This window comes from Leucoraja erinacea, chromosome 5 (genome assembly GCF_028641065.1).
Source record: "Leucoraja erinacea ecotype New England chromosome 5, Leri_hhj_1, whole genome shotgun sequence".
NCBI classification, from domain to species: domain Eukaryota; kingdom Metazoa; phylum Chordata; class Chondrichthyes; order Rajiformes; family Rajidae; genus Leucoraja; species Leucoraja erinaceus.
The window spans coordinates 34861799-34888074 of NC_073381.1; the positions used below are offsets into that span (position 1 = coordinate 34861799).

The window sequence follows — 26276 nt, forward strand, 5'->3', positions numbered from 1 at the left end:
GCTGTGGAGTTTGTACGTTCTCCCGGATTGGTGGGATTCCTCTGGGTCGCGGCAGTTTCCCCGACCACTGCACAGGGGGCACAGATTTTGAGCGTTATTGGGGGGTGTTGTGGTTCGACGTTGTAATGTGGTGGGGTCCTGGTGCTTTAGGTGGTTTTTGGTTTGGTGGGGGCACAGAAGTTGGTTGGGGTGTGGTTAGAGGTGAGGGTTGTGTGGAAAAATTATGTAAGGAGAGAGGATGGGGGGTTATGTCGTCGGATGGGGTAAGAAAGGTTAGTCCTCTAGGTGATAGAGTTAGGTACTGGGAGATGGATTCTGGTGGGTGTAAGAGAGTGGAGTGGGAGAAGAGGTTTGGGGGGAGGGGATGTGGAGGAGGTCTCATGTGGTGAGAGTCAGGGGTGGGTAGTCAGGTGGCGGAGAGAGCGGTGTGAGTGGTTAGGAACGGAGAGGTGGTCGGATAGGATGGTCCCCTGGTCCCACCTGAGTGAGGTAGATAGTGTAGGAGGGGAGAGCTCCAGTGGTGATGTCCTGTGTTGGTGGTGTGGTCAGATGGCGAGAGAATTGTGGAAATGTGAGTAGGGGGGGTAGAGCCGGTGTGAGAGAGGGAGGCGGGGGGGTGAGGAGATGGAGTTCGGCCTGGAAGATCAGAGGCTGTGAGAGTGAACCAGTCTCTGAGTAAAGAAGTGTGGTTGGCCCGGGCGGGGTTGTCGTGGGGGGGTTTTAGGAGGGGAGTGAGGGGTGGGTGTGTTGGGGAGTGGGCAAGTCTGGGTAGGAGGTCCAGTTCTTTGTCGCCTGCCGTGGCAGGGGGGTGTGTTGGGGGGGTTGGAGGTCTGGTGGCGTGGGATAGGGTGTGGTGGAGGGTGACCCCGTATAAGGGGAAAGTAGGAGGTGGGGTCTGGGTGAGGGGGGGGGGGGGTTGGGGGGGTATGGTTTTGGGGGTGGGCGTGTGCGGTAAGGGTGTGGGTGGGGTGTGGGTGTATTATGGGTGGGGGAGTGAGGGGGGGTGGGTGTATGGAGATGGTGGGTAGGGGTTGGTGGGTGGGGTTATGGTGGGAGTGCCAGGGTGGGTGGTGGTGGGGTGGTGGGGGATGTTGATGTGGGGGGGGCGGTGTGGGATAGCTTGGTAAAGGGTGTGGGATGGTGTATTGGTTGGGTGGGGGTGAGATGGGGGTGTTGGTTGTGGGTCGGGCAGGATAAGGGGGGGGGGGGTAAGGTTGGTCGGGGTGCAACAGGAGGGTTGGTGTGTTGGTGGGGGGTAGGTGGGGGTTGTTGGTGTTGGTGACTACGGATGGGGGGGGGAGGTGGTGATGTGTGTGGCGGGGGTGGGCAGTGGGGGGTGTGGGGTGGGTATGTTGGGGAGGTGGGGGGTGGGGTGCGGGGTGTGGGGGGACGGGGTTTGTTTTGTTTTTTTTGGAGGGGCTGTGGCGAGGGTGGAGTGGGGTCGGGGGTGGTGTGTTTGTGTTGGTGGGGGTGGTGTGGGGGAGGGGATTGGAGGTGGTGGGGTGTTTGGTGGAGGGGTGTGAGGGTGTTGAATGTTGTGGGGGGGGAGTGGTGGGGGGTGTGTGAGACGGACGGGGTGGTGGGGGTTGGCGAATTGAAGAAGGGGTGGTTGGGGGGGAGAGGGTTGGCGGAGGTGGGTTTGCAAGATGAAAGGGTGGGGGAGGAAAAGGGGAACGGTGGGTGGAGGGGGTGGTGGTAAGGGAGAGTTTTTTTGGACGGGAGGAGTGGAAAAGGCGGGGTGAGATGAGGGGGGGGTGGAGAGCAAGGGGAGGTGGCACTGCGGACGGGGCGAGGTGAGGGGGCGGGGCGGGAGAGTGAGCCAGGAACGGTGGGGGCAGAAGAAGAACGGAGTAGAGGGGGGGGGGGCAGAGAGTGTGGAACAGGCAAGAGAGGGGAGGGGGGAAGAGAAAGGACCCGGGGGGTGAGAAGGGGAGGAGGAAAAGAGAAGTAGCCGGTTTTGCAAAAGGGAGGGGGGGAGAGGGGGAAAAAGAAAAGAGGAGAGGTTGATGGGGAACGAGGGGTGGGGTGAATAGGGAGAGGGGGAGGAGAGGGCTAGGGAGGTGTGAAGGGGGGTGGTAGGGGGAGGGAGAGGAATCTCTCGGGGGTTTATTTCCATATTTGTTTTTATGTTTTGTGGGTTGTTGGTTGGAGCGTGGTTTGTTGGAGTAAGGAGCAGGAGGGGTGTTTGTACGTTGGTGGCTGGAACACAAAGGGATCGTCTGCAAAATGGTTTGGGTAGGTTGGGGGTGTGGGTGGTCAGTAACTGGTGGCGTGCAGTTACATGGGGTGTGTGGGTGGGGGTGTCCACTGGTGGGTGCTGCCATGTGTGTGATTCTTGGGTGCGCGAGAAATTGGTTGTTGTGTGAATGTGAGGGTGTGTTTTGTTGGGGGGTCTTGCGGGTGTGGAGGTGTCTGTGGTGAGTGTATTGTGGTTGTGAGGTGTGTTTTGTGCCTTTGGTTTTTTCGCGAACATGGGGATAGTAAAAGGCCGGGTGGGGTGGGGGTGTGTGTGGGTGTGTGGGGGGATGGGTGGGGTGGGGGTGGGGGTTTGGGGCTGAATGAGGGAGTGGTATGTGTTGGTGTGTTTGGGGATGTAGGGTGAGGTACCGAGGGTGTGTGATGGTGTGGAGTGGGGGTGTGGGTGGTGTGTGGGGTGTGAGGGGGGAGGTGTGTAGTAGAGGGGTGTAGAGGGAGGGGTGGACAGAGGTCACTTGTTTTTTTAGTTTTGTAAAGTTTTGCCTTTTTGACAAACAGGTTTGTGGTGGTTTTTGGACGGGAAGGAGATTTCTCGGTATTAGTGGAGAGACTTTTTTTTTTTGTTGTCGCTTCGGGGTTGAGTCTAGAAAATGAGGGTGCAGGATTGGCCATTTGGTGGCTTGGTGCCTGCACTGCCATTCGAATGGTTATCATGGCTGGATCTTTTTTTTTTTGTACCCTTTAGTCCCTTTGCTTTTTCTCCCATCTTACGGGTTTCCGAGTTGGTTTGTCCCTTACAGCCCACGTGGCGGCGTGATCCAACTCCCCTCTTAAATTTTGAGCCAAGTGACTGGCCAGGAAGCTAGAGTTCTGTCATTTTTCTGAAATTCATGACATTGGTCACCATGTCTCTGTGTACAATGAAGTCAGCGGGAAATGTGGGGAGGGGACGCACGGAGCAATGAGTGAGCTCGAGATAGACGAGGGGATGGTGGAAGGGGAAGTGGAGGGGAGTTTTGATGGATATTTGTCTTTGCTTATCCATTGTTGCATGTATGTTGGGTTTTATGGTTTTGTTTGTTTTTTCGAGTTGGGGAGGAGAGATGTGTAGGAGGTGTGAAGAGGGGAAAGGAAGCGTGAAGAGGAGAAGGTGTGGGAGCTGGAGCGGAATGCACCAGGCACAAGTGAGTGCTGAGAGGGGAGGGACGAGAGGGAGAGGAGAGAGATATGTCCTGAGAAGAGGACGAAGAGGGTAGAGGAGAGCAGGGAGGAGGTGGGGATGAGAGGTCAGAAAAGAGAGGATATGGTGAGGCGATTAGAATGTGTGAAGGGGAGGCGATGGGAGAGGAGGGCGGGGAGAGAGATGAGTGGAGAAGTAGGAGCTGTGGGTATGGGCAACCATCTCTCTCACGCTCCCTCTATGATGTCAACCAGATCTTTGGGCTGCTTTGATGGTCAGGGAGATAGTGTGTGGGGGGGGGTGGGGGGGGGGGGGGGGGTGTTGGGGGTGGGGGGGGGGGCAATAGGAGCAGGGGATTCGTACGTCACAACGCAAATTGTTTCTTCTACTAAAGGGGGGATTACTTTCCACCAGGGGGTGCCGGCACGATAGTCCCCCACTCACCAGGAGCACTGGTCTGTCCTGAGCTTTTCATACCAGCTATTTTTTTTTATTTTTTAGTGGAGCGGGGGGAAAGTAATTTGTTAATGTTCCCTGGTTTGGTTTTACGTGGTGGGGGGTTAAGGGGTAGGGTGGGAAACACTTTGTCAATCTCCTACCTTGCAGGGGATGAGATTGTTTTGCCGGATAATATCTCCAGTCGCTCTGTGGCCTAACACCATGGAGCAGGAGGCCTTGATCGGGACTGACTTTGAGCCCCGACCCACGCGGAATGACGGACTCAGCATGGGAGCCTGATGACTTGCCTGGGATCATCCCTACGCAAATGCAGCCTACAGCATTTCTCTTCATCACAGTCGCGGGTAGAGACCGATGTCGGGAACTCAGTCAGAAGCAAGGTTTCGTCGACCATCCTCGAACCACCCGGGGCTGAGGGGGACCCGACGCGTAGGACTGTGGTTCTCCCCAAGCATGGGACTAGGTGTGACGCGACCCGATGCGGTGGGCCTCGTACCACCGAGCTACGGCCGCGATCGCAATCCGATCACCCCATTCTCGACAGGAAGAATCTCATTGCCCACGACGGGGGAGCGACAACAAAGGACGTTAGGTCTTCGCCTTTTTCTATTTTCATCTTCGAGCATCAACGTGAGATCTAGGTAAGCATCGGAGAACATCGCCGCACGGTCACTGGTATGAGATGGATGTTTTATGTTAAATGTATTATTGGGTGTGCTGTTTGCTTTTCACCGGTCTACGTAGAATCGACGTGTAGCGGCAAAATGAAATTCGTCCACCCGATTGTTTTGCAAAAATCCTTGGCTAATAAAGTATGATTATGATTATATTTTTCATATCGGTATTATATGTTCAACTGTGTCTCTGACGGGGACGAGTGGGGGGGGGGAAGTGGGCTGCTAATAGAAAGCAGGTGCGCCATGCTAGGTAGGTGTGGCAATATTTCTCATATGAGAAATTCCCTCCTGCCTATTCAGATACTCTGACTCTAAATGGAAAGTTCGAGGGATATTGTCACAAATGTAGAGAAAATGTGGGAACATTGACCCTCTTTCACAATCAAATATATTTGTAATTTGGTGTAGGATCCACTGAAATACCGACAAGGAAAGATGAAGCAAAGACCAGAACCGATACTTATCGGAGCCAGACACCACATGTCATGTTTTTTCCAGAAGCCCGTGTTACATACATTCTCACGCACTCAATCATAACCAGTGTGTAGATAAGTCAAATTACTGCCTCTGACCTTGGAGTTGTTTATTGAGCTCTTGTGGGTTGGACCACTTTTTAGTGAGCTGTTGGAGTCACCAGTGTGCTAGGCGTGCTGCAGAACCAAGGTGGCGTGAAGGTTCACATTAGATCCTGACGGACCCGCAGGTGCAGAAGATTTTTTGTAAAAAGCAATGTATTTCGCTCTGGTGAAAGAAATAAAATGTGCTAATGCGAGGGTGTCCACTCTCTTGTCCTTTATGCGCGGGATAGGCTCGTTATGCTATAATGTCTGTTCTATAAACAGGGTATGCTCAGCCTTTCTTTTGGGTATTCTTGCCACCATCAGGAGAGCTCTTTAAAGGTAGCCTTAATATTCTTTTACTCAGGCAAGTGGAAAAAAAGTGCCACCTCGTGATCGAGCCTTGGAAAAATACAGACTGCATCTCAATATGCATTCTGGATAAATCTATATATTGAGTTTAAAGTGGAAGCAGATATCGCAAAAGTAAAAATAGGAAAAGTAAATTTGCACTTCATGAATCAGTGACCTTTGAAAATACTATTCATTTGACAATTTCCACCACTACCCAAGTATAAGTACAACGCCCCACCCTCTTGCGCACAGATTCCTCTAGGCTCATAATAACGTGCTCAAATTGATTCAACTCAATTATATTTGAAAAAACATTATATATTCAAACAAATTAAAATTACTTTTAGGATTTTTTTTCAAAGTTTAGGGTTCCAATCCTCCTGACTCGCTAATTTGATTTGATTGTTGATTCGATTTGATGCCTTCTCTCCATTTGTCCATGACAGGACTGCCTTTGTGTACATTCACGATCCTGTGCCCCGAATAAAACTGCCTCATAACTTTGTTTGGGCCCCAAGCTTCATTAACGTACCGTGCAAAATATCTGTGGATACCTCACCTTGCAATGTTTCATTATAACTATTCCGTCAGAGTATGCATATGCTGTGAAGTGGCGGAAGTTCCAGCTGGTACGAAAGCCCCAAACTCGGAGCTCGTGAATTGGCTGCCGTTGTCCGACTGCAGGCTGGCCGGGGTGCCAAAGGTAGAGAAATGGCAGCGCAGCTTATCGACAACGGCCGAAGAGGTGAGGGAGCGCAGCTGGTCAACCTCGAACCAGTTGGAGTAGGAGTCGACGAGGACCAAGAAGTGTTTGCCTCGCCACTCGAAAATGTCAGTGGCAACCGCAATCCAGCTCTCTCTTGAAAGCATCCAGAGAACCTGCCTCCACTGCCCGCTGAGGCAGAGAATTCCACAGACTCACCACTCTGTGAGAAAAAGTGTTTCCTCGTCTCCGTCCTAAATGGCTTACTCCTTGTTCTTAAGCTGTGGCCCCTGGTTCTGGACTCCCCCCAACATCGGGAACATGTTTCCTGCCTCTAGCGTGTCCAAACACTTAACAATCTTATATGTTTCAATGAGATATCCACTCATCCTTCTAAACTCCAGAGTGTACAAACCCAGCCGCTCCATTCTCTCAGCATATGACAGTCCCGCCACCCCGGGAATTAACCTTGTAAACCTACGCTGCACTCCCTCAATAGCAAGAATGTCCTTCCTCAAATTAGGGGACCAAAACTGCACACAATACTCCAGGTGTGGTCTCACTAGGGCTCTGTACAACTGCAAAAGGACCTCTGTGTGCAGTTTTGGTCCCCTAATATCCCGCGGTCTAGGCATAAGCTTAGGAGCGACCGCGCCTTTGCGGTTGCAGCTCCTAGACTGTGGAACAGCATCCCCCTTCCCATCAGAACTGCCCCATCCATCAACTCCTATGTCAAAACTAAAATCTTATCTATACTCCCAAGCCTTTCCTGACATCCACTGAGCGAGGGCTATATGTATATATGTATGTAGTTTGTTTGTTTAGAGTCAAGAGTCAAGAGTCAAGAGTCAAGAGTCAATTTAATTGTCATTTGGATCCCTAGAGGTCCAAACGAAATGCCGTTTCTGCAGCCATACATTACACACAAATAGACCCAGACACAACATAATTACATTTTACATAAACATCCATCACATAGCTGTGATGGAAGGCCAAAAAAAAACTTATCTATATTATATTATACTATTCTTATAACAAATGTAAAGCACTTTGGCCAATGAGAGTTGTTTTTTTTAATGTGCTATATAAATAAATGTGACTTGACTTTGCTCCGATATTCGATTCCTCTTGTTATAAAGGCCAACATGCCATTTGCTTTCCCTGCTTGCTGTACCTGCATGATTTCTCTTCATGTTCACTTCTGATTTAATATTTTTACTTTTTTTTGTTCACCATCCATTTTCTTTACACTTTCTTTACATCATGTGGGATGGTTTAGAGACACACTTTGCAAATCCTTCTAATCATCAATAAAATGTGCAAGGTATTTGCACTTACCTTATTCTCATGTTCTGCTCTTAACAACATTTCTACTGAAATCCACCTATGTTCTCTGTTTATTGATCAGCATCTAATGCAACAATCATGTATGTATCCCAATAACTAGCAATAATTTTGATTATAGCATTTTCCATCAAATATTATTTTATTTTTGCAATGCTGCCAGACATTTGCCTCTGCACAAGTTAAAGCATTACTGCTGTTATCTGTTTCAGTTTCTGATCCCAATATTCCAGATCCAATAAGCCTCGTTTCATTTGCTTAAGTGCTGCTCCATAAACCTAGTTCTATGATGGGCATGTTATGTTGAATTGCAGGGATGGGATTGTCAGTATCATCACACAAATCATGTGATAATCCTGAATGTCAAAGTAATGTCGTGTGATTCAACAAGGACAAGGCCTTGAAATGTTTGCCCTGCTCCAAGAGAGCAAATCGGCCATTGTGGTCTTTCTGGGATCAATGACCTTTTCCTTACAAAGCTTTGGTTCTTATTACAGATTTCAGCTGGCAGGAAATTGAATGTTTGAGAGCCTAAGAGTAGAATTCCAATAATAGCATGAGAGCACTCTTGCCTCATCCCCTTTACAGAAGGGAATGGATGGATAATTCTACCTGAGAAACAGCTGGCTGAGAAATGTAGAGCAGAATTGAGAGACCATGTAGGCTTTCTCCTGGACTTCAGTCTGGGGGTTGTAGTGGCTCTTTCAAGGTTGGCACCACTGTCACTATGACTAAGATAGTTTTGCCTTTGCCATAGCAGTAGTCCATCATAGAACTAGGTTTATGGAGCAGCACTTAAGCACATGAAACAAGGCTTATTGGATCTGGAATATTGGGATTCGGAACTGAAACAGATCACGGCACAATAGGTCCATTCTAGATCTAGGTTATATGGAGCTCTGCAAGATTTCCCTAAAATACTGGGTTTATGAATTGAAGCAGATAACGCCAGTAATGCTTTAACATGGAAGAACATTTCTGGAGGTATAGCAAAAAAAACATTTTTTGTTCATATAAAAACATGATTTAAACAAGTATTTCAATGCAGGAGTCAGGTAGTTTTCCCGACCTGAAATGTTGTCTGCCCATTGCTTCCACAGATGCAAGCCCAACCTTGGCTCCAGCCTTGTTTTTATTTGTATTTTAATGCAAGATGTATTCATGTGCATGATGCTGCTGTACTTGCACTGAATGCCATCAGCAGAAGTGGGTGTCAAAGGTATTCCAAATTAAAATGACTGTTGCCTGACTACTTCCAAACTAAAATATTCAAAGCCTCTGTGGCAGATGAAAAAAATCCAACCCTATTTGACTGCTTAGTGACTATTCGATAATGGCATCATTATGCTGCCTGTTGAACTGTTCTTATTGAAGCAGCTTGAATGCCATGGAGAGACCAATTATTTACAATTCTGCAGATGTGCTTCTCTGCTACATGAATGTGAATTAGTTAATGGTTGCATAACGTGAACATCCTGCGAATTAGTTAATAGCTCTGTGATTCAATAGAAATAGAATGCCATACTGCTGCAATTCTCATTGTCTCTTTCAGATACTCCGTCTGTCATTCTGTTTCTCTCCCTCTCCTCTCCCTCTCCCTCTCCTCTCTCCCTCTCCCTCTCCCTCTCCCTCTGCCTCCGCCTCCGCCTCCGCCCCTCCCTCTGTGTCTCTGTCTCCCTATCTCTTCCAGACTCTATGTCTCTCTGTCTCTGCCTGTCTTTCTCTCTCTGTCTGACTCCTTGTCTCTGTCTCTGAAACATTGGTTATACTGTGAATTGTTAAATCATATTGAGGGATAATATTGGAGTTTGCATATCAAGGGAGTGCTGGTATTGCCACCAAAGTAATTTAAAGTAAAACAAATTGATCCCATAATTTAAGTCATTGCACTACTTTATTAGTTGAAGGTCCATTATAAAAGAATAATGACTTGTCGTAGACCAGCAGTTCATTGTGCTAAATTCCCTGATTTAGGACTGTTTAGTTTTCTCCTACTGATTTGATTCAGTATCCTGACATTTTATAGTGTTGCTTGCATAGTACTGTTTACTCCGAATGGCACAGCGAGACTTGGCTCGGCACGAGAGTGTCTATTCTGCCACCAGTTACCAAATCAGCAATAATCGTGTTGATCAGCAAGGACATCCAGCTGTATGAATATTGATTTATTTAACTTCAAGTAACCCTTGAATCCCCGTCCCTCCCCATCCTTGTCATCATATCAGTTTTACTGCCATCCTATTGTTCCTCTGTTTACTCGTTGTGGCTATGGTGTGCCCAACATTTCCTTGATTATTGGTGTCTTTTGCATATTTTCCATTCATTTCCCCCAAGTACTGTCTTTCTCTTTCATTCCCCTTTCCCCTGACACTCAGTCTGAAGAAGGGTCTCGACCCGAACTGTCACCTATTAATTTTCTTCCGAGATGCTGTCTGACCCATTGAGTTACTCCAGCTTTTATGTGTCTGTCTTCAGTTTCAAGGTTCAAGATTTTGAGGTCAGTTTATTGTCACATGTACCAATTAAGGTACAGTAGAATTTGAGTTGCCATACAAAGTGAAAAGCAACGAGACACAAAACCACATAAAAGTTAACATAAACATCCATTCCTTGCTGTGATGGAAGGCAATAAAGTTCAATCTTTTTCCACTTATTCTCCCGCGGTCGGGCCACTCAAACCATCCGCAGTCGGGGGGCGATCAAAGCCCCCGCAGCCGACAATCGAAGGGGTGATCGAAACTCCCGCGTTGGGGTGGTTGGAACTCTCTCCGCAGTATGGAGCTCCCTAGTCGGCCTCTTCAAACCAGAGACCGCGGGCTTCACATGTTAAAGTCCACAGGCCCCGCGGATGGAGCTTCAATCCCCGGGAAAGGGATCGCAAGCTCCGCGATGTTAAGGTCACGGAGACTCCCGTATCTTGGACCACCTGTTGGTCTCCAGGAAAGGCCGCCAATTCCACGTGGTGAAGCCACAGTGGGAACGGAGATACGATATGGAAATAAATCGCATTTCCATCGAGGTAAGAGACTGAAAACAAAATTCCCCCAACACCCCCCACCTCCCACTTAAAACTAACCAAGGGACACTAAAACTTACTTTTTAACACACACTAAAATTAACAAAAAGAAGAAAGGGCAGACAGACTGGTGGTGAGGCAGCCACTGCTGGTGGCGCCACCCGGTGTTTAATCCAGTATCTGCAGTTCTTCCCCACACGTTCAAAACCTGGCTTCTTGAAAAATAACTGAATTAATTATGGTATAGTAAAGCATTTCATTATTTGGGATGTATCACACTGTGATGCTGATGTCATGCTTGCATCTAACTCGTCTTTATTAACACTAGTTACACATTAAATGCACTCCTGCATTTTGCTCTCTTCACACCCACTTCGAAAGGGAACTAGTCTATTGATATCCAATCTCTGGAAGTATGGACACAGACATTGATTAATTTGAATAGATGCTAGAGAGACAAATCCTAGGTAAACAAACCATATGTTGGTTATTCCTACACTTGTCTCTTTATCACGTGCAGTATTCTGGATTTCTATAATACACCAGCCCTGATGCCTGTCTTCTTATTGACAATCCTAATTTCAACACAATATGTTGCTGGGCTCATGATTTCTGCTTCTTTACACCTCCCACCCCCACCTCCCTGCCACAGAGATTGACACAGATTAGAACCTCGGTACGTGATAACTTATACATAGAACTAAGCCTTTACACTTCCATAATTTATGCTGTCTGTTTTTTCAGACAATGCTGAACATGCTAACTAGCTAAAACATGTTTTAGAACATTTGGAACAATGATAAATGGTTTGACAAGACCCTGTGCCATCCAGCAAGGTTTTGGATTGACAAGGCTGCCCATTATTTCAATAAATTCACAAATAAGAAATTCTGTATCCTTCGTGGTACTTGGAGCATGTTGTTCTGTGGAAAGTGCTGCAGCCATGTACCTCTGCATTTGATAAAGTAGATTAGTCCTTGATGAAAAGAGAGAAGAAGCCACAAGGGAATTTGCGCATTGACTGCATCACAGGGTTTTCATGGTCAATTCCTTTTCCAATCAGAGCAGTATACATTTTATTTTCAGTTTTGTTAGCTTACCAGGCCTGTCTGAAACGTTGAACTGTACAGAGTCATACAATGTGGAAACAGACCTTTCGGCCCAACTTGCCCTTGCTACCCCATCTACACTGCAAGTCCACCTGCCGGCGTATGGCCCAATTTCATCTAAAGCTTTCTTATCCATGTGCTTGTCTTTTAAATGTTGCTTATATCACCTGCCTTAACTACTTCCTCTGGCAGCTCATTCCACATACCCACCACCCACGGTGAAAACGTTGCTCTTCAGTCTCCTATTAAATGTTTCCCCTTTTACCTTAAATGTACAGTATGTCTTCTGGTTCTTGATTCCTCTACTGTGTGTAAACGTTTCTGTGTAAAAGACTCTGTGTATTCACCCTATCTAATCCCTTCATGATTTAAATACCCCTCTATAAGATCACCTCTGTCCTGCGCTCCAAGAAATATTGTCCTAGCCTGCCCAACCTCTGCTAGCTCAGCCCCTCAAGTCTGGCAACATCCTCGTAAATATTCTCTTCAATCTTTCCAGCTTAATGACATCTTTCCTATTGGCAGGGTGACTAAAGCAGAACACAATATGCAAATTGTGGCATCAACAACGTCTTGTACAACTGGAATATAACATTCCAACTTCTATACTCAATACCCTGACTGATGAAGATCAATGTACGTCTTGACAACTGTACCTACCTGTGACAACACATTCAGAAACTATGTACCTGCATTCCTCGAACCCTTTGCTGTACAACACTCCCCAGGCCCCTACCATTCATTGTGTAGTCCTGCCCTAGCCCAGGATATTTATCTACATTTATATGCCATAGGACATTCAGCACCTCTGTATTTTCCTTAACATTATATACCAGAGCTATCTCCTGCCCCATTTTGGCCTCCTGATTGGATTAAGAATGCTCCTCAGTTCCCCAAAATCCACCAAGGATACACTTAATCCAGGCTGCCTATACCTTTCCCACCTCTTTTTTTTCCAGACCAGAGCTGTTCATCATCCAATCTTCCTTACTCCCACCTGCCTTGCCCTTCACTCTAAGAGGGACAGGCATGCCCTGAACACCTGTCAACCCACTTTATAAAGGCATTCCACAGCCTGGACGCTGAGGAAACTTCCTTGAACGCATTTGACAATTTCCACCCCATCCAAGATGTTGGCACTATGATAGTGCCAGTATATATTTAGAAAGTTAAAGTCCCCTACCCTGGCAATCGTATTCATCTTGCAGTTACCTGCAATCTCCTGGCACACATTGATAAATCTGTAGATAATCCTAACATTTTGGGAATTAAACTTTTATGATTCATAATGGTAGACTTTAAGATTGCACTCTCTATAACTGAATTATACAAATGACTTCCAGTATGAATTTTTCAGCTGGTCTTTTTTGCTCCACTGTTGGCTTTTTAACTCTCTCAAGAGTTAGTGTCAAGAGAAGCTTGACAATTTCTCATGACTCATTCATTAAACATAGATATTACAATTAAAATCTCACTTTTAAAGCCTGACTTTTTTACATATATATATGCATTATTGCACGGAGGAAGTCTGCAGACAACCGCCATCAGTGACTTGCATGCTTTGCTATTTCTTTCTTTCGTCCATTGAGCTGTGACTGACTATGTTGGGTCGATGCAAGGTCAACATTTCCACTCGTCTGGTCATCAAGTCTTATCATGGCATAAATTTCTCATTGTACAATGATCCATTGATTTGTACAGTTGCCTATCATAGCATAGGTTATATATTTCCAATATTAGGTAATTAAGCATTTTAATATTAAATATGATTATCAAAAGAGGTTTAATTTGAATTCATTTAAATTAACTAGCAGCTTTTGGATTTGTCACATTTCAAGTTTACCATCACCTTAATTTCTTATATGATTAAAGTTTCAGTAAATAATTGAACTTCCTGTTTCTCTTTCACTTAAGCCCCTGCCCCACTTAGGCAATTTGTTTGGCGACTCCAGGCAACTAAGCTGTCGGCACATGGGGTGACACCTGTATGGTTGTGAGTAGTCTCCTCAAGTCGCCTAAAGAGTCGGAACACTTTTCTGGTCGCTGCTGGATTTTGAAATGTTCAAAACTTTTCGACGACTGTGGGCTTGACGTAGCTTGGCGTACCTTGTCTTCTCCTGTTGTAGGTGCTGTCGTAGGTTGTCGCCAGGATGATGCAGGTTGTCGCCAGGTGACGTTGGTTGTCGCTGGGTGCTGACTTTGGTGAATTCCATTGGCGACTACCTATGTCAACCAGCGACAGGTACCAGCCACTGAATTGTCTTCAGTTGTCGCCGACAGGGTCGTAGCTTGTTGCAGGTGGACGTTTGTTGACTTTGGTTGTCGTAGGTTGTCGCCTGTGTGATCGTAGGCTGTCATAGGTGTGGTCGTAGGTGGACGTCCTAAGTCGCGACGATTGTGTCGTCGGTTGTTGGTAGCTTGCCGTAGTGTGACGTTGACTAGATGGTAGGTTGTCATAGCTTGTCGTAGACATTGTCAAAGGGGGGGTTCCAGTCGCCGCTATTTTAGCAACCTGCTACGACTGCGACAGTCGGCGAAAAAAATCAGGCCCTTTAGCAGCTCATTCCTTTGCTGCACTTAGTTTCCTCCCTCATTAAATTAATATTATAGAAATCCATTTTTTTCTCACTTTATTCTGCAGTGATTAGGGCATGAAATACATGGCTTGGGAAATAAACGCGATTGGTATTGTATGCTTTTGGGTCTCTTTGGTGTATTGCATGTTATTTTTCCCATCTATTGTCCATTTGACACATAGAAACACAGAAAATAGGTGCAGGAGGAGGACATTCGGCCCTTCGAGCCAGCACCGCCATTCATTGTGATCATGGCTGATCATTCCCAATCAACAACTCGTGCCTGCCTTCTCCCCATATCCCTTGACTCCACTGGCCCCTAGAGCTCTATCTAACTCTCTCTTAAATCCATCCAGTGATTTGGCCTCCACTGCCCTCTGTGGCAGGGAATTCCACAAATTCACAACTCTCTGGGTGAAAACATTTTTTCTCAGTCTTAAATGACCTCCCCTTTATTCTAAGACTGTGGCCCCTGGTTCTATTTATTGCCCTTGAGAAAATAATCTGCCATCTCAAGCCATTTCTCACGGTGCGACCCGACGTAAGACTTAACAAGAGTTTAACATCGTGGGAACTTCATGTGATAACAGTACGGCATTCGTGGACCACCGAGGACCTCCGTGGCGCTAACGGCAGGCAGTCGTGTAACTTTGTAAGGTCGGGAGAAAATTCAAACATTTTTGAATTTCTCCAAGAGTGACTTGAGCACTTTTTGGTGAGCGTTGCAACATTGTATGAACGCAGATGCCAGTGCGATATCCGTGCGATATCCGTAATGACTCTTGCGGGTACCGTGAGAACTCCTGCGAACGGTAAACCCGGAAGCTTGACAGAGGGGACATAAGGTGAGTAAAAAAGGTGGTCTCAATATCACCAATGGACCATGTGTCCATCAAGGACGTCCCACCTAATTGTCATTGTTTGAGAATCTTTGTCCAAATTGAGGTCTCCGTTGAAACATGGGCTTAACCCAGTGAGACTTCCTCTTAATCCTCTTTTTAATTAATCTCACCCTTCTGCCTTCACGCAAGCGTTTTCGATGCACATGTTGTGCTAATGCATACAGCGCGTCAATGAAAATAACAACCAGCCTGTACTGGAACCAACTTTGTATAGGCATGTCTGCAAATGAGCCAATTCTACGAACGGAGGATATTTATATAGTGTGTGAAAAAAAGTGACATCATTTGTGCCACGTCATTAACTACACTATAGTCCACGATGTTCATTCACGATTAATGGGAAAGATCGGGAGACGGACAAGTCACTCGCACAAATGACAGAATTGCCGAGTACCGTGGGAACTCTTTATCTACCCCCCGTTATATCGTGCGGAACTCGTGCTGGACCACGACCACTTCACTCTGGTGACATCTTGGGTCAGGTCGCACCGTGAGAACTGGCCATTAGGTGGGCACTTCCATACGAAGGATCAATGATGCATTTCCAGTCCAGGAAAGTGTGTTCTTGCAAATCATGCAATCTCCATATGCCTTTTTTCCTTAGTCAGCAGAGGTTGGCCATTTGGGACTTGCTGCAGAAATGCCTTTGTGAATTACTCCAAGTTGCCTTTTAGATGGAACCCCTCGTGGCGGAGACGGTGTGCTCATTTTGGGGTAACCAAATATTTAAAATGCCGGATGACATTTCAATAACGCAGCTTTCTCCTGGATACTAACTACTCGCCTTGTTAGATCAACACTTGTCACAGCAAGTGGAGATATTCTGTGAAATCCTAACAGTGCAAAGGTTTTGGTGAATTGGAAGGTGAAGCATTCTCTCCTGTCTGACCTGTCTTAGTAGCCAAAGTATTTATACATGTGTAGGAAGGAACTGTATATTTTCGCCAAAGATAGATACGAAAAGCTGGAGTAACTCAGTGGGTCAGGCAACATCTCTGGAGAAAGGCGTGTTTCAGGTCGAGACCATTCTTCAGCTGGTCTTATTTATATAGCCGGACTAGTTAAATTCCTAATCCATGGGGACCTCATCCCATCTCACCATTAGGTACTAAATAAAGGGACAATATTAATATCATTGAATGCTTAGAGTGGTGAATAGACTTAACAATAGTCATTGCCTTGCACTTGTATGTTACAAATTTTACTTATTCTCTCCTGCTTGAAAGTTGTGCAGATCTGTTGCTTGCAAGCAAGGTCTGCTTCATCATTGGAGTTGCAAATATAATAACACTGATCAGTCAGTGAGTCATTGTGAGTCACCATCTGGATAGGTGCTGGAAGTTACCAAAAGGGAATTGATGCAGTAGCTGAAAATGGTTGAAGGCAAGTTGCTAACCCTTGAAGCTCCTGCAACTTTCAATTACCATAACAATTATCCTCTTCCGTTACATCTGACTCCAGCAAGTAAAAAATATTATTCACGGACTCTTGTATCATCTTGTATTTGGATCCAGTGCCAAGTAATCTTGGCAAAATCCAACGGAGTATCTGTCAATATGTTATTGGTGAGGAGGTACTGATTGATGGTAGACTGCAGAGAGCAATTAGATGGAATAGATTTGTTTAGCTCTTTTTTGGACAAGACATACTTGGTCTATTTTCCATATTGCCAGATGGATGTCAAGGTTGCAGCTGTACAAGAGCAGCTTGGTTAGAAGCACAGCTGTCTTGGAGCGCAGTACAATGGCTGGCACTCAACCTTTTATGTGTCTGTTGTGCTCAAACACTTGTTGGTATTATGTGAATTGAATCAAACTGATTGGCTTCTATGAAAATGGACACTTAAAGACACTGAGATAGATCATCCACTTGGCACTTCTGGCACAGATGGATATAACTGCCTTGGCTCAGGCTTACCATTGTTATTGTCCACCATCTGTTTATGGCTGGATGTGACAGACCGCAGAGCTTTGTTCTGATCTAGTGGTGTGTGTGGGGTTACTATCTCTGATAATTGTATACAGTTTCTGCAGATAGACGTGTTGTGAATTTGGCAAGTTGATCTCTAATTTTCAAGTGTGTCTCCTGCTTTTGTTTTTCTGTTTGGTTTATTGCACTTGAGTTGCACTCAAGGTACTTGCCTTGATCGGAATGTTAAAGCACAAATGTGTTACGTCATGAGATTACTCACTGATTGCTATTTAGACTTTACTTTAGAGATACAGCACGGAAACAGGGCCTTCGGTCTGCAGAGTACCAGCGATCTCCGTGCACTAGCATTATCCTACGCACGAGGGACAATTTACAACTTGTACCAAAGCCATTTAACCTACAAACCTGTATGGCTTTGGAGTGTAATAATAATAATAATAATAATAACTTTATTTATAAAGCGCTTTTAGACAACATCAGTTACCACAAAGTGCTGTACATGGGAAGTCAACAAAAGTTATTACAAACTACTAAAACCATTAAGACGACAGGATTATAAAAACAGTAAAAATTAAAAGACATTAAAAGCACTAAAACAGGAACAATGTCTCAGCCAGTGTCGAAAGCCAGTGAATAAAAGTGAGTTTTTAGGGAGGATTTAAAGATGTAGGAGGAAACTGAAGCATCCGGAGAAAACCCACGCAATCACAGAGAGAACATACAAACTCTGTACAGACAGCACCCATAGTCAAGATTGAACCTGGGTCTCTGGCGCTGTAAGGCAGCAACTCCACTGCTGCACCACCGTGCCACCCATGATTCTGCTGCTCATGGTCCACACCTGAATCATGGATGCTTTGATTTTGGCTGTGAAACCTCTTCTGAATTCATCCCAGTTACCTGTGTGATTGTGGGCCAAACTTTTTACACAAAGGGTGATGGGTACCTGGAACACATTACGAGGGGTGGTGGTGGAGACAGAGATTATCTTGCCTATCTTGGCATCATGTTCAGTGCAGACATTACAAACCAAAAGGCCTGTTCCTGTGCTGTACAGTACTATGTTCTAGACTGTGCAGTGGTTACCTCCCGGTGTAAACTGAGGTGAACCAATATGTATTGATTTATGATGGAGGAATCTGAAATATTTGCTTTATTATGATTATGATTCTGTGACATTGAGGGAAAAGTGGGTCCACAAAATTACAATGGGTGGACAAGATTAAGGAAATCCCAAATAATTTTGTGACTATATTAAGGACAAGAGATACCAGGGGAAAAAATAGCCCAAAAGATAAGAGAACATGGGTTAAATCTTAAATTAATATTCCCCATCTGTATTCCCTGAGGCAAAGGGCATTGCAGTTAAAAACTGTAACATTCTGGAACAAGATACCACTACAAGGAGAAAGTATTAATTGGCTTAGTGGCCTTAAAGGCAGACATATTCCCATGGCCCAAAATGATGTATCCCAGACTGCTATGGGTGTTGTAAATCTTCATGGGTCATTCGTGGGGTGCCAGATAACTAGCAACTTTTATTGAAGTGGGGCAGCACGGAAAAGCAAGAGAGTTTAAAGTTGCTGGGAGGTGTATATTGGAAACTCTCTGAAGGGCAGGATTAAAGCACATTTAGAAAGGCAGGGTTTAATCAAAGATTGTCAGATCCAGCCTGACCAATTTGAATATATTTTTTCAAAAAGGTATCAAAGTGACAAGATCTCACATGGGAGCTTGTTCAAAAACATTGGAGCCCAAGAGATCCTGGGCAAGTGCAGCAGGGTGGTGCAACGATAGAGTTGCTGCCTTCCAGCGCTTGCAGCTCCGGAGACCTAGGTTCGAAGCTGATTACGGGTGCTATCTGTATGAAGATTGTACGTTCTCCCTGTGACTGCGTGGGTTTTCTCCGAGATCTTTGGTTTTTCTCCCACACTCCAAAGACGTAGAGGTTATTAGATTAATTGGCTTGGTGTGAATGTTAATTGTCCCTAGTGTGTATGGGATCGTGTTAGCATGTGGGGATCGCTGGTCATTGCAGACTCGGTGGGCCGAAGGAACTGTTTCCGTGCTGTATCTCTAAACTAAACTAAAGTGGGCAAATTTAATCCCAACGCTGACTTTGGAATATAGGGCAGAGGGTTATGGTAGAGATTTGCTTCTGATATTAGAAGCCAATGAGCAATGGTGTGCAACAGTGATCATTGCTAGGTTCCTTACTGTTTGTGGTAATGTGAATAATTAGTAAGTTTACAAATGTCAGGGCTGCCAACTCTCACGCTTTGAGCGTGAGACTCACGCCCTCAAGCAAACTCTCACGCCCTCACGCTCATCAGAAATTTCTCACGCTCAGTGGTGAGAAATTTTGTGATCAACGGAAATTAAAAAACTCGGATTAACTGCATGGTCCGCGGGTGTTGGAGAGCCGGGGTTGAGGGAGGGATGGGAGCAGAACCAGCGGCGGGAACAGATGCGGGGAGCCGGGACTTGCGAGTGTTTGCGGCGCTGTCGAGTGTTTGCGGCACTGATGAGTCGCTCGCTGCAGCTCTGGCCATGGAGCAATCCGGACAGTGCGAGTGTCCCGGGCCGTCGGAAGTGCCGCTGCCACTGCCGCGAGAGTCTCTGGGCCGAAGGGACAGACTCTCAAAGGGAGGTGAAGAGAGAGAGAGAGGGGAAGGAGACAGGGAGACAATGGGGGGAGAGAGGAGAGAGAGGGGAGAGACAGAGGGGGCGTGAATGTAAAGAGAGAAGAGGGAGTGGGGGGAGAGAGAGCGGTGAGTGGGAAGAGAGAGAGGGTGGAGAGGGAGGAGAGGGTTGGAGAAAATGGGGGAGAGAGGGGGAAGAGAGAGGGGTGGTAAAAGAGAGAGGGAGAGAGGGGGAAGAGAGAGAGATGGGGGGGGCAAAGAGAAAGAGATAGAGACAGAGGAGAAAGAGAGAGGGGGGAGAGGGCAAGGGGGAGAGTGAGGTGGGAGGGAGAAATGGGGGAGAGAGAGAGAGAGAGAGAGAGGGGGGAGAGAGAGAGAGAGAGAGAGAGAGAGAGAGGGAGGGGAGAGTCTGTAGAGAGGGGGAGAGAGGGAGAGATAGAGAGAGGGGGAGAAAGAGAGAGAGAGAGGGGGGAGAGAGGGGGAGAGAGATAAGAGGGGGAGAGAGAGAAGAAAGAGAGAGGGAGGGGGGGAGAGAGTTAGGGGAAAGAGAGGGGAGAGAGTTAGGGGAAAGAGAAGGGGGAGAGGGGGAGAGAGGGAGGGTGAGAGTAAGGTGGGAGGGAGACAGAGAGGGGAGAGAAAGAGGTGGAGGGGAGGAGAGAGAGGAGAGGAGGAGAGGGGGATAGAGAGGCAGGGCTGCCAACTCCCATGCATTGAGCGTGAGAATTACGCATTTCACCAAATTCTCACGCTGATAACAAATTTCTCTCGCTCTGTTGTGAGAAATTCTGTGATCAACGAAAATTTCAAAACTCGTATCAACTGCATGGGCCGCGGGTGTTGGAAGCAGAAGCAGCGGCGGGGACAGATGCGGACGGGGAGCGGGGCTGGCGAGTGTTTTCCGGGCTGGCGAGTCGCTTACTGCAGCTCTGGCCATGGAGCAGCCTCAGTGCAAGAGTCCCGGGACGTCGGAGGCGTCGAAGCGTTGCGCCGCTGCCGTGAGAGTCTCTGTGCCGAATTCGCCCAGGTGACCGGCATGGATCAGGCTGCGGCTCGGTGCATCCTGGAGGACAACCAGTGGCTGCTGGAAGTAAGTACCAAGCACTGGGTAGATACGGTGGAAGATAGTGGACTTCAAATGGGGGTGCTTGGTGAAAGCATCCTGCTTGCCTGCTAGATTTTCACTTACTGTAACTGCAGGAAAAATGTTCCCGATGTTGGTGGTGCTCAGAACCATGGGTCACAGTTTAAGAATAAAGGGTAGGGGGGGGGGGGGGGCATTTAGGACTGAGATGAGAACAAACTTTCTTCACGCAGAGAGTTGTGAATCTGTGGAATTCTCTGCCACAGAACGCAGTGCAGGCCAATTCACTGGATGTTTTCAAGAGAGAGTTACATTTAGTTCTTGGGGCTAACGACATCAAGGGATATGGGGAAAAAACAGGAAAGAGATACTGATTTTAGATGAATAGCCATGATCATATTGAATTGCAGTGCTGGCTCGAAGGGCCGATGGCCTATTCCTGCACCTATTTTCTATGTTTCTATGCTTGAGTATATGGCAATAAAACTCGATCACATGATTTTGAAGCATTCATGCATGGCGGAAGTATAATGTAGTCATAGAGTGATACAGTGTGAAAACAGGCCTTTCGGTGCAACTTGCCCACACCCGCCAACATGTCCCAGCTACGCCACCTGCTTTTGGTCCATACCTCCAGACCTGTCCTGTCCATGTATCAGTCTAACTTTTTCTTAAATGTTGGGATGGTCCCTGCCTCAACTACCTCCTCTGGCAGCTTGTTCCATACACCCATCACCCTTTGTATGGATAAAGTTACCCCTTAAAAGGTTACCTCTTAAAAATACTTCATACAAAAAACATTGAAATCATACTTCTACAGTGCACTAAAACATGATTTTAATACGTCAAATTTCAAAACGTTCCTACCCTGGGAGGGGGGGACCCCTTCTTCCATACCCTCTCCCCACTCGGTTGCTTCACTCCCTCACCTGGTACCCCCAAGGCCAGTGATCAGTGATCGCACAGCCTCCTCCCTTTCAAAAACGCTCCAATCCAATTTAAAGCATATATATTGCATTCAAGTGTAAGTTAAAAGACTCGCTACAGTATGCACCATATTGCACAATTTCAAGCTGAAAAATGCAAATGTTCCGCACCAATGGGAGGGGGACACTCTCCTCCTGGAGAAGGTTGAGGGTGAGTTGACTGAATTATACAACAAATATTAGAAAGGACAGATCGCAAGAAAATCTAGCAAGATCTAAATGAGCACTGAATGCCAAGGCACAGAAAGCTAGGAGCCATGCGCTGGAAAATGATTAATATTGGTGGGTACTTGATGGTAAAGACATGGTGGGCTAAAGGGCCTGTTTCTGTGCTCTGTGACTCTAGGACTCTGCAGGATTGACCTGCCTGCAGTTCTCCCAATTTTCTATGTAGGCAGATGTTTGTGAAGAGGATTTGCAGCATTGATTTGACTGTAATTACCTTCATCGTGTTTAAGGCATACGATGATGCTATTTTAATTGATGCAACAGATCTGGTGCGTGTGGTAGTGTCGTTGTTATGGCACTGAAGTGTTATGGCAGCTTTAAAGTGAATATAATCAGGTGTTGAAAATGTTGGTCTGGCACAATATTATCTTCATGAAAGTTGCAGGATTATTATAAATGTTGAATGGGTTCATTGGAACTTTATTCCTTTATATGTTGCAATTGACTCTTAACCATACAAACAATCAGACGGAAATACAATTATTTGTTGGGCCCAGTCACTGGGTCTGACCGACACTTCCAAAGTTCTAATGAGGAAGAAGACAATGATTGTTCTTACTCATCTGTATGGCATTGTTTAAAGTTGCTTTATGTGTACTCAATCAAGCTTTAAGTCTATACCCAGTGATTTTTGACTAATTTGGAGAAAGGCTGTTTAAAATATCAGTGTCATGTGACCATGGATGATGATTACAAGCAGGATTTGTATCCTGGGCAGCATAAAATGCCAAATCTGACATATTCAGACTTTATTGCTTTTATGGTGATAATAGATTTAGCCAAACTGAGCACTCGCATGTACACGCTTATCAGTAACAAGCTAACATTTCATCGGGAACCATCCACTAGGACCCAATTTGAATAGACTATTGAAACGTGTTCTTGCATTCAACTGGAGATTTTGATTGCTCAATGGACAACAATGGGGAAAATGGTGTTATAGCACCATCTCCATCTTAACCACTTTATAACCACATTTATTCCAGAAAGTGGGAGATAAAGCTATCCCCTATCACAGACCACTTTTAAAAAAGCATGATTGGAAAATGGTTTAAACATCAATGCAGTAAGCAATCTATCTTCGTAATTTTCAAGTTTTGAACTGTTTTGTATTAATGGCATCTGTGAGCATGATTATATATTTGAGCTAGGCTGCCTAACTGAAGCTGGATGGGATTGACTATGTGTTGGGCTTGGAAAGGGAGCATATCCTGATAAAATGTTTGGAGTTGGGCCTTTTCGAGGATAGGATTGATTTGCTGACAGCATGTTTCAGATTTTTTCAATTATGGCTATATTTTGTTTGAATTTGTCTGCTGCTGCTTTAAATGGGAGTTGGGCCACTTGAGGATGATAATAAGTGACTTAACTCACATTCAAGGACCCCTCTGGCATTTTCTTTCTCTCTGGTGAGCAGGATGCTATAGCAATTAGAACATAGAACACAGGAGCAGGCCCTTCAGCCCATAATATATGCGCCGAACATAATACCAAGACCAACTCTTATCTGCCCGCACATAATCTTTGGCTCAAAGTTCACATCATCAACAAAAGGTAAAATTTATTGCTTTTAAGTGTTTTTAGTTTTAGAGATACAGCATGGAGCCCACCGAGTCCGCACTGATCACGACCCCCCCATACACTAGGTCACAGAGACACTAGAGACAATTTACAGAAGCCAATTAACCTACAAACCTGTATATCTTTGGAGTGTGGGAAGAAACTAGAGCACCTGGAGAAACCCCATGCGACCATGGAGAATGTATAAACTCGATACAGACAGCACCTGTAGTCAGGATTGAACCCGGGTCTCTGTAAAGGGGCTGACCCACTGCGGTGACCTAATCCGCAAATTCAGAAGAGTGTCTTCCATCTTCAAGCTCAAGGGCACTCGCCTGAAAAACCTCGAGCTATGGGAGAGAAGTGGAGAGAAGGGGGGGGAAGGCGTGGAGACACTTTTAAGAAGCCAGACAACTTATAATAAAGTTTAATGGGCATTTTACTTACCGGTCGGCTTTCCTTGGTCCTGAAATCTCCAATGAGCCAATTAAAACACCCGGTCAGCGAAGGAGATTGCCTACGGCTGCCCTCGACTGCCTGTAACCACATAGCGACCCCACTCCACAGCACTACGAGTTAAAAATAACCATGCCAACCAATTCGTACTCGCGAAAAATTTATCAACATGCTGAAAAAATTGCTGCAACCTAGCTGAGGCCCCGAGTATTCGGGAACTTTCCTCGAGCATGAAGGAGAGTTCCAGTGACCTCATAGGACCTCCTAGGACCACGTGTCGACCATGCTGTGAGTTTGAGTCAAGGGCAAACTCGTCTAAACTCACAGATTAGGTTGCCGCAGTGGGACAGCCCCTTAAAGCAGCCACTCTACTGCTGCACGTCCATTTCTTGATAGGCTACTTTTCTCGGTGCTTCTGTAGAAATCGGTAAGAGTTGTTGTTGGAGACACGCTGAATTTTCTTTAGTCCTCTGAAGAAGTAGTGGCGTTTGTGTGCGTTATTCACCACACCATCTACAGTATGTGGTGGACGGAGCAGAATTTGGCTGCGTGGTCATGAGTGTATAGGGAGGAGCATAGGGGGCTGAGAACAAGTCCTTTAGTCTCCTCTGCCTACTGATGGTGGTCTAGGAGTCAGCAAGTCTTGGAACCAGTTGCAGAGGGGGTGCTGAGTCCTAGGTCCAGGAATCTGGAGCTGATTTTGGTTGGGGTTATGTTGTGGAGGGTGGAGCTATAATCAATAAATAAGAGTTTGATGTAGGTTATCCAGGTGTTGCAGAGATGCATGAAGGGCACCTTCCATGGACCTGTTGCAACATTAGGTGTATTGCAGTGGATCCAGGCTGTCTGGCACGCTGGAACTCACTATCCTGCCATTTCACATGGCCTTGACCATCTTCTCCCAGTACTTCATAATGATGGGTCAGAACCACTCTACGTTAGAACATGCCACCGTGCTTTTCTTTGCCATCGGAAAGATTGTGCTTTTCTTAAAGCAGATGTGATCTGTTTTATACCCTTTATACATATATTGTATATATAAGTCCTGATCTGAAACGTCACCTATTGATGTCCCACAGAGATGCTGCCTGACTGCTGAGTTACCTCGGCACTTTCTGTCTTTTTTTGTAAGCCAGCATCTGCAGTTCTTTGGCTTTATGCTGCTTTACATATGTACTTTATACACTTTCAAGTATTTTTATCTCCATTCTCCATCTCTTTTGTCCCCCAAAAGATTAAACAATCAAGTACAAATGTATTATGTAAGTCAAAAAAACATTCAAAATACTTGGTTCAAAATAATGGTATTTTATGCTATTGAAATTTACTCTTGTTGAGAAAGCATAATTGAACTAGAAAAATGAAAAATAAGCATTGCACGAGGTTCAAAAACAACTTGCATAACTCACTATAATAACAAATAAACCCACTTGCTTTGTAAATATCAATTGTAATAGGTTCCATTGAAACATCACAATGAAATGAAAGGAAACTGCTATTTAGCATTTAAATTTGTTTTTTCAATTAGGATATAAATCTTTTATCACAATTTTTCTTGTATTCTCCCTAAATCTTTCCAGTTCTTATTCACGCCCAATCTCTAGCTCTCAAACAAAGGCTTTTCACTGTATTACAGTGCACATGACAATAATAAATCAATAACACACTATCCTGCCATTTCACATGACTTTTGCACATTTATTGCAACTATAGTTGAAAATGCAGTCTCTTGTTTCTGTCTCTATACCCAGTTTCCCCTTTCCACTTCATGCCCCACTTTTATTTCAGTTTGCCTGGGAGGGGGTGGGGGTGCAGGAAAATTAAACACTCTCTTGGAAAAGTTCTTTCAATTCTGAACTTGCTGTTCATCATGCGAATGGGGTCAATGCAACATAGACTCTCAAAGATTTCAAAAATTTTTAAAAAGAGGACATGTTGCATTATTGTTAGAAAGCAGAGTGGACTACAAAGCTTTTCATGATGAACAGCACGTTCATAATTACAAAGCTAACAAAAATACTACAGACATTCAGAATATGAAAAATGATGTTCCTAGAATGGGATGTTTTACATCCCAGGATTTAGAAGGAGATGGATGAGAAGCTCCCAGATGCAGGAGCAGACAATGAGGTACATGGAGTTTAATGGGAAGGCAAATATGGCAGTTGGTTTCTGGAATATGGTAATATAAACGGTTGTAGAACATGACGCTATTACTATTCATGTCATCGGTAATTTGAGTCTCTTGTTAAGAGCTTTGAAGTAGGTTTATTTTCATGACTGTATTTTCCAGTAGCAACTATGCGAACCCGAGCATA

At 45.5% G+C, this 26276-nt stretch overlaps 1 protein-coding gene across 1 annotated transcript in view; it reads left to right on the forward strand.

Moving 5' to 3' along the window:
• The window catches only part of LOC129697110 (visinin-like protein 1), a 101171-nt gene that overhangs the window by 12610 nt on the left and 62285 nt on the right, over positions 1-26276 (forward strand). The gene's annotated exons all lie outside the window — the stretch shown is intronic.